Source organism: Protopterus annectens, chromosome 4.part1 (assembly GCF_019279795.1).
Source record: "Protopterus annectens isolate FY-2018-M chromosome 4.part1, PAN1.0, whole genome shotgun sequence".
NCBI classification, from domain to species: Eukaryota; Metazoa; Chordata; order Ceratodontiformes; family Protopteridae; genus Protopterus; species Protopterus annectens.
In genome coordinates, this window is record NC_056734.1 from 389,977,499 (window position 1) to 389,987,630 (window position 10,132).

Consider the following 10,132-nt stretch of genomic DNA (forward strand, 5'->3'; position numbering starts at 1 on the left):
TTTGAGTTCCAACACAGAAGCTTATTTTTAAGTTTGGCATTGTATTTACTTCAGAAGTGGACAGATGCATCTATGCAGCTATGTAGCTGTGCATAGAATTTGGCAGGATTCAACATAAGTAATAGGGTTATGGCTTTAGAAGGGTATGCTGAATTTAGCCAAGTCACTACTCAGTTCAGTAGATTAGTAGATGGGTGGCACAGCGACATAGCGGATAGTGTTGCTGCCTCACAGCACTAGATTATCTGGTTCAATTCTTGGCTGGGGTAGACTCTGTGTAGAGTCTGCATGTCCTCCTTGTGTCCATATGGATTTCCTCTGGGTATCCTGGTTTCCTCCCACATTCCAAAGACATGCAGTAGGTGGATTGGACACACTAAAATGGCCATAGGTGTGAGTGTGCTTGGGAATGTGTAGAGTGAAAGAACTACCATGCAATGGCTAGATACCCAGCAGTGTAAACCCTGGCACTAGATGATTGTTACTGAAGTGACACCCTGACCTCATGTGCAAAACTAGGAAAAAGAGGTTGTGAATGGATGGATGGATCACTGAGTTTCAGTAGATTAGTCTAGGCATAATCTTTGAATTCCAAGATATTGGAGGATGCTTCTGGCTTCAGTCTTAAGGTGAATATGACACACTTGTGGTCCAATTTGACTAGGGAGAGAGTTACAACTGGAAGGGAACAGAGTTGTCCCGTATTGGTGAGGACTATGTCCAGGATTTTATCACCAGTGGTTGAGGTGCAGACTAGAGTTTGTATTGATGAAGTCCAGACATTTCTGGACATACATGTTAAAAGATGGTTTACAATCACCATTGCAAACTGCATTTGATCGAGAGTGACACTGTCAAAATGCAGTTTTCCAATAGGCAGTTTTGCGAACCTAAATACGTCGACTACACCACATCAGATGGGTAGTATAGTGAGAGTATTTGAGTTTGGAATTTTGAGTGGAGATCATGGTTCAGTGAGGAACAGGGAATTAAGTCATTTCCTCACTGTAGTGCGATCTCAGAGTTGGTATATATAATTTGCAGGGGGTGGGGGGGCACAGGGGTACCTGACCCCCTGCAAAATAGTAAAATACATGTACCATTGACTACGGAATGTCACAGTATGCTAAGCTGCATAGCATGGGTGAATAACACCACCTCCTGCTATGTTGAATACATTGAACTACGGGTGTTGATTTATTTAGTTTTGACCTGGGTGCAATTTCATTGTTCTGGATTCAGGATTTTGGATCAGCTATGTGACTGGTTGAGTTATGCAGTTGCAAGGTTTCAATAGTAAACTGTTAAAAGATATATATGTCTCCTAGTTAATGTAAGGGTAGTTGAAGCCCCCTAGGAGAATCGTGTTTGACTTCATGCATAGAGACTCCATGAGACTCCATACTAGTTAGAAAGGTTTTGTGGGCTTAGGGGGACATAATGGAGATCCTATAGTTAGCCATGATGTGATAAAAGGTTTTATTAATGGTAATCTGCCTTACTCTGCCCACATCTTTATCATGCCTTATATACAAATTGTGTAAGTTTATCCTATCCATGATCAATGCTCTTTTGACTAAGACTTTTATTCTTTCTTCTCTATCTAGATTTAGACATACTCTCTTATTTGTCCCATAAGCCCCACATTCATTTTTGCTATTCTGAGACTTGTGCTTGCGAGTCCTGTATTTTAAAATTGTTACCAATACGAGCATATATAGTGGTTGATTGAGTTTCTTCATGTTGTTTTGTGGTTTTGTAGGAGCTTCTTAATGTTCACTTTTAAAGTTTTGGTCAGCTGTACAAACACCTCACTAAGTTTTCTCAAATATTATTGAGTTTCCTTATACTGAAGCATTTATTGTAAGTACACATAATATGCAACATATTTCTTTTAATTTCTTCACAATCCAAGCAAGGAGAATGGAAAATGATTATTTTCTTGCAGTGAGAACAGTTAGCTTAGAATACAGTAAGCATAGGTAAATCCTTATTACACGTAACTGCATTGTATCATTAATAAGATATTGATATAAAAAGAAAATGCAGCTCATACCTGAAACTGGATTTTGACTCATATAAATGTTATTTTCAGTAATAAAGCAAGAGGGAATTTTAGTGGAAGCATGAAGTTATGCTTTTGATTGGTATCCATTCCTTACATTCAGTAGTACTTTCCACTAAATAAAAAAACATGGAGAGCAAGTGGCAGAAGGTGGAGCTGTCTATATGTAGACATACTTGCATGTGTGTGTGTGCGTGTGTACGTGTGCGTGTGTGCGTGTGTATGTGTGTGTGTGTGTGTGCGTGTGTGTGTGTGTGCGCGCGCATGTGTAAAACACATTTAACATCATACAGATTTTAACTCCTTCTTCTAAGGCTCATTGTCGAAGGAGTGCGCTGTGTGACTGTGCAACAATGGGTTACCATTACATTGCACATTCCAGTCAAGGCTGTAACCGATTACCTGCCTTCTGTCACAAACGCTATCATTTTGCTATACAGTTATTGGAAAGGCAATTTAAAACTTTATGCAATAACGCGGTACACATTTTATGCAGTTTCTGATGGTCAGATAATACTGTAATTGGATCAATATTAAGTGAAGGAAAGAAAACTAATTTACCTTTTCTTATACTGTTTGATGTTATCTTGTTTTGCACAGATACTACTAACCAATAAACTAGGAGAAAGCCTTGCAGAGATTTAAGTAAAAAGTTTCCTACTAAGTCTGCAGGGAAAATGTTCTGTGAATTAAAAGTAATTCAATTATTCGGTTACTTCTCTGAAACCTTTCAACAACAGAACATTGATTAAAATACATGAAGACATGGCTGATGACAGAAGTTAGAGAACTGTCAGAATGTTATGTAGACATGTTTCTTAGCTGTGAACATAATAATGAATAAAAAGTGATGATGTTGAGTTCTACAAACTGTCATGTTTATAACTAAAGACAGCTTGCTAAATTAAGGTAGGTGTAAGGAAGTGACAGATTTTAACCATCTTGAGTAAAATACCCTAAGTTAAGTTTGGAGGTATTGCAATCATGTTCTTTGCTTTGTTTAATTAGATCAGTTTGATGCAGAAGTTAAATGTTTTAAATGAAATACTGACCATGATTCTGTATGCCAGAGCTATAGCAAGGCAGTCTGTTGTCCAGGATGACATAACAATTCTGTTCCTCTGACACTGTCCCCCCATCATATGCTGATACCCACTTATCCTTGTTCTCTCATCCCATGCCTCTTGTCATCTAATACTGCAGTTAACATATATACATGACCTCCTGTATATATATATATATATATATATATATATATATATATATATATATAGTGTGTGTGTGTGTGTGTGTGGTGTGTATGTATGCCTGCCTTCTTACATTTATTGCTTTGCATTTAATTAAGGCATTTGAGATATAGTGTCTTTGTTTAGAAATATTTTTTATACAGAATTAATTATGACATTATCACGAGTTGTGACATTTTCATTTTTACCCCATAGAACATTGCTGTCCTGTTAATACACAGACAAATCCAAATCGTAGTCATGAAGTTAATAGTCTGCAGTCAGGGCACCCTCTTCCCCACTGACCTTGGAACGCTCTATGGTTAAGTGACTTGTTCAGTAAGCACAGAAGACAAACTGAGGTTAAGTGAATTAAATCCAAGACCTCAGGATAATGCTTGCTAGCTGCTCATGGTCTGAACCCTCTGTAATAGCCTGAAAATACATGGTATGGTATATGTGTATGAGGATCCCTTTCAGTAGATTGACTCAACAGAAAGCCAGTCGTCATATGTTTGAGACCATATGATCAAATTTCCAAAATGTCAAAGCTATTGTATAGAGATCGCGGTACAGTGGGGACTGGGGAATTTACCCTATCCCCCACTGTACAGTGATCTCAAAGTTGGTATATAAAATATGCAGGGGTGTGAGGGATACAGGGGTGCTTGGCCCCCTGCAAAAATGTGGGGTTTTGTTGTTTTCTGTCATGTGACATTTTAGAAAGTCGATCATGTGGTTTTGATCATATGAAGTTCAACTTTCTGTTGAGTCGATCTTCCGAAGTAGATCCGTGCATGATCATTCTATTTTTCTTCTGCTCTTGATGTAGTTTTTTGAGTACTAGTAGTCTAACTGACTGCACACAATTACTCATGCAGACAGCTGTTTATCAATTTATGTAGTGTTACTGAGATACCTCAGCAGTTTTTAAAAATTTCTATTACACTGCTACAGACTGCATTGTAACAAATGCAAGAGTCCAGTGAAATCACTACTGCTTTTGGTACCATTTCCCATTTTACTAATTTTATTCTTTTATCTGATACATGTGTGTCCAATTCATACTTAGAAAGTGGCAATGTCTACTGAATGTATTTATATGATCAACATCAAAAAGTAATAGTACGTACATAACCAAAGATAACACATCCCAAGTTGTTAGGGGCTGCTATAATGGTTAATGTATTTATTTACCTCATAGTCACAAGGTGTAGAGTTTAATTTTCACTTCTGAAAGAGAATTTGGCTAGGCTTAAAATTGCCCACCAGGGCAGCTAGCTTAGTACTTATCTACGAACCAAGTCAGGCTTATACTATATATTTTCCTGTAGTTGCAGCAGATTTCACATCCTAACTGGCTTCTGCTGTATTTGTCTCCAATCAGCTTATGAAATCACTCATGATACTGGACATAACATAGCATTTTCACACTTTGCAGTCTTCTGGGTTCAGCTGCCATATTTATTTTCTAGATTTATTAAAGACAGGTTTTGGATGGCAACTGTCCCAAAGATGGAACAACTACAAATATTGAAGAAATAGCGTTACAGATCAGGGCATTAAACCACAGGCAAGAAAAGACTAGCCAAGAGATGTGCTTCAACTATGAGAGGGTCTCACTGGCCATCTGCCTACTCAGCCCAGTATGTCTGGGAGTTTAAAGTCCAAGAAGGGGAGGTGTCAGTTTCCACTGACTGAAAATAGGGCAGATTAATCTTACTCAAAATCAAGTCTTTTGTGTGTGTCTGATTTTTATTTCAGAATATTGCTGTCTGTCTTAAAGTATGTTGTTTATTTTGAGATGAAAGAGTTAGGATGCCATCATAAAATCCAAATAGAATCAAACAGATGTTATCTTTTCATATCATGCAATGCACTAGAATGTATACCTTCTAGATTCCGATAGTATTTACAATACAATACAAACTGCAACTATGACTTACATTGCTCTAGGTGGCTTCCCGTAGCAAAAGATGTAGTCCATTTATGTCCTAAGTTGTTAGTCCATCCATAAACTAGATTTATGCATACCCTTTTGTATCTCTGGCCAAAATGTAGTGGCAACAGTTGACAGATGGAGCTAAAGAAAGACAAGGCAAATTATTCCTTCTCCGTATGTAGTTTCCTGTTATAATGTGAACACACTGGGCAATATTTTGTCTCCTATTATATTGTATAGTAAATACTATGAGACAATTTAAAGTACAGATTTTAGAACATTTGCTTGATATTACAGATAATAATTGAATTCATTCTAAGCAAATCAATTTTGGGAAAAGTATGCAGGTAATTCTGGACATTTTAAATGTAAAGTTGTTTATTTTAACTCATTACATCCAAGTGATGCCTCCAGGGGCATCTGCAGTTAACTCCTCCTGATGCCTCCAGGCATCAAATATTGCTTGTTCATATTTGCGTCAACATTTCCAAAACCATGCTATATACAAACTTTATAAGATTTCATCTTAAAGCTTACACAATGGCAAACTCAAATGCATTAATATTTGACATCTATCTAGTGCAGGTAAATAGATATTAACTGTTGTTTTTATTATATTAATTTATATAGATATAATTTTCACATTTTTCTAAATAGCTCAACAACCAAGTAACACGGGCATAACTTCTTAGCTTCATATGAAAGCTCTCAGCTAGATGAATAAAATGCTGCTAACAGTACGCATGTAACTTGAATAGTTGTTGAGATATTGTAAGTGGTTTACAAATTATTACAAATGTAATAGTTACTCCCCAGGATTCAGCAAGCTCTGCACATTGTGCGAGAATAGTGCAAGAGCTGCTTCACAAAATACGGCCAACAAGCGATCCAGGAACAAGCTCCCGGGACAAGCACAAGTGCTCCTACACTATTCCTGCACGGTCACAGCTCCTGTATGCTAATTACCCCATTTGCAGGTGAAAACCATACAAATGAGGTGAATTAGTGATCCAGGCATCTGTGCAAGAATAGTGTAACCTGCAGAAATGTATTCGGCTACTAACTGAAAACATTTCTGCAAATTACAAAAACGGAGGCATGACAGCTCCGAAGAAAGCATGTATTCAATGTAGTAGACATGGCAATGGGCAGATATATGGCCATTGGCATGGTAAATAGTTGCAAAATTATAAAAAATAACTTTTTTTTTTGGCTGATTTTGGCCATTTAAGCATAGGGCAGCAGTGCGCAAACAAGATCGGCCCAAAAATAAGAAAAAAGTTGGAAATAAGCTTTTAAACCAAAATCAGCATTCTGCCATAATAGTCAATGGCATGCATAAGACAACAATACCATGGAATAGTGGTTGCTAAGGGGGAAGGCTTAGTGTCAGTTTTGTAACCATGCATTAGCAGTCAGTTTTATGCAAATGAGGGGATTGATACTGAATCACAGATTTCCCCTCAGTGTTAGCTTGCACCCAACCATGTTGGTGCAGCAACACCATGGTATAAGCATAAGAGGTAGATGACCTCATAAGGGGTGTCATGCATTCTGTAAGCTTATTGGAGCTCTGTGGCCGGTGTTTGGCCTTAGCTAAGCATAGCTAAGGAAGGGGTGTGCGTCTGAGGCTGCCTAGCAGTGTTTACATTGCCTAAATGGGTGTGCGTGCCAAGCACTGGGTTTAAAAAAAGCAAAACAAAAAAAAAAAACAGGAAATATTAGCTCTGTTCACATCTGAGCACTGGGTATGTGTAGTGGGAAGGGAAAACAGCAGTAGGAAGGCAATAAGGGAGAAATAGCATAGCTGGCAGGTGAAATGTATCAGAATCAGACAATTACACAGGCAGCAGCCCAGCCCAACACAGCACACTGCTATAAACTATGCAAACACCTTCCACTTTGTTTTTTCCCACAAACTCTACACCATCGGTGTACACAGATGGGTACATTTTACCTGACAAAAGTAACAAAATGTGGCTGCTGTCACTCTCATACATCAATATGTGCAAGAGGCTGAGGGTGGTGAGGATGAGAATACTAATGACTAACCCACAGTGAGGAGAAGGAGAAGAGTGTACAGACCCAGGGTAACCTACCAGGGACTACATGAGCTGGAGATAGTGGAGTGCTATAGGGTGGACAGGGACATCCTACAGCAAATTGTTGAGCTGTGCCGGCCACGCCTCACACAGAACCAATAGAGGGGAACCCATCCCACTGGATACCAAGGTATGTGTAGGCTTTAGAATACTAGCCACAGGTACCTTCCAAAGGCCAACTGGGGATATCATGAGGATCTCACAGGCATCAGCATCCAGGGTACTTCATCAGCTCCTGGATGCCATATCACCACATGCCAGTGAGCACATATATTTCCTCAACACCCATGAGGCGTTGGCCAGCAATATGTGTCTTTTCCACCAAATAGCAGAATACCCTGAGGTAGTGGGTGCTATAGACTGCACGCACATACATATAAAAGCACCACCTGGTGAGTGGGGTAGGGTCTACATAAACCGAAAGGGCTTCCCCTCCATCAACATCCAGGTCATGTGCGATGTCCAGGGCATTATCATGAATGTGTGTGCTGGCAGCCCTGGAAGCTATCACGACTCCCACATCTGGCATATGACACAGCTGTACCAGAGATTTGCCAGTGGGGACATCCCATATGGTCACCTAGTGGGGGATGCTGGTTACGCACTGGAGCCGTGGCTGATGATACCCATCAGAAATGCACAAGAACTCCATAATGAGGCACATGCACAAACCAGAATCATAACAGAGTGTGTGTTTGGGATGCTGAAGTCATGGTTCTGGTGCCTGGACATATCTGGTGGAGCCTTGCAGTACTCTCCAGCTACATGTACACAAATTTTCATTGTATGTGCCATGCTACACAATATGATCCTGTGGAAACAGCTGCAGCAGGAACAGCATGGGGCACAGAGTGACTGCAGGGCCACACAGCCCCCCACTATTGCTAAGGCCAGCACAGGCACAGAGTGACTCAGAGGAGGAACAACCTGAGCCTGCCCATGTAGTCAACAGGAGGCATGCCTAATATGCCCAGGCTTTGGCAAAGAGACAACGCATAGCACATACACTGACACGGTAGGAACCCAGGGAATGACACCTCTCTCTGACTCCCACATACAGTAAAAGGGATGCCAACCATGACACTACCTCTGCTATACCCTTTTTAGGGAGTGTACTATGTACATCCGACATAGTCAGCCCTCCAGCACCATCCTGAATACTGGCACAGCCACAAGGTAAGTCAATCTTCCTATCAATTTCTGAATGGAGTAGTATGTTCTACTAGTTGTATCTATGGTATGGATGTGAACATGCAAGGGAATCAGGTGGCTGAATGAGATGGCAGCAGATAGTGGACACCTATATGGGCAGCATGAAATACATAACAAATACTAGTATCAACAAAGTAGGCAGTACTAGACAAGGTGACAAATCCCACTGCAGTACATGTGGTGGCCCAAATGTGTGTCCATAGTACACACACACATGCATGTCAGTGAGTCTCACATACCCAACAACAGCCTCAGCCAGCAGGACAGGTGTAGATAACCATAAAGAAAGGCTGTGCTAAGGTGTCCAATTAATGGCAATGGAGAACAGCTCCCCTCCAGACCTACACAGACAGACTACAACAGGTCAGGCAGTTGTATGTTAGTGTTGAAGGGTAAGAAGTCTGAAACTGAAATGTAAGTAAATAAAACCTAAGATCTGTACTCTACTGATATGCATCTTGTCTGCATGATAGGTCAAAACACAAAACGAAATGGAAGCCAATAGAGTACCTGAAATACCAGTACAGTTATAGCAAATGTCTACAGTTGTCAGCTGTGCCCCACACCAATCCTATGTAGAAATGCAGTAACATGTACATGTGGGTTTAATAACAGTGGAGCACAGATTACCTAAGTTGGCCCAATTTACAGGTTTGATTGTTGCATGTGTACAATATGCAGGGCTCTGTGTGTTAGGCTGTTGTGTGTTGTATATTGTGTGCAAGTGGTCAGCATGAAGGCTTGGAGGGTTGTGTAACGGTGGCCTTTGGCCAGTACTGTTGATGACAGGTCAATGTTTTGACAACTGCAGTGCCAACCACAATGCATCCCTCCAAGACCTAGTTCAGCAGTCATCCATACTCATTGTTCAGATGTCAATATCTGTCACCATCTGAAAGATGGAAATGCCATGTATGGCCCAAACATACACACAGTACACATGTGGAAGTACCCTAGATAGAGTACTTAAAATGTAACTGTCGACTGCACACACCTTTGGAATTGTACATACAGGTTAGCAGCACATTAGTTGCGCATGTAGTATGGAATACTGATGTAGTCTGGGCAATCACTGGCAGACCACAAAAGGCACAGTTATGAAGTAATGAGAGAATGCCTATGTCCCTGCAGAAGGCAGCAGAAGGGGAATGTCCCAGGTATATCTGTGAGTCAGCTGCAAAAAGCTTCCATATCACATATGCTCTCAGCTCACCCCACCATCATCCACAGGTTTATCACAGGTCATATCCCTGCTGTTGGGAATGAGTACAGTATGACTCCCACTTCTGTATCGGAATAACCACAGAATGCAGCATGTCCTATGCAGGTGTGTCCCTAGCTGTAAGCAGCACCCTGCCAGCATCCAGACCATTGGATTAATATGGACAGAAACTATTGCCATTAACACCTCTCGCACTTACCTTTTCACCCCAGGGGAGTCCAGTGACTCACAGCCTGTGACTGTAGTAGTGACAGAATGCACTGGCCTGCTACAGATGGCCTGCATCACTACCAAATGCCCTACAGTCCTCTGTCAAAGGCTGTCTGTGAAACTTTGTGTGTGAGTGTGAGTGTGTGTGAGTGT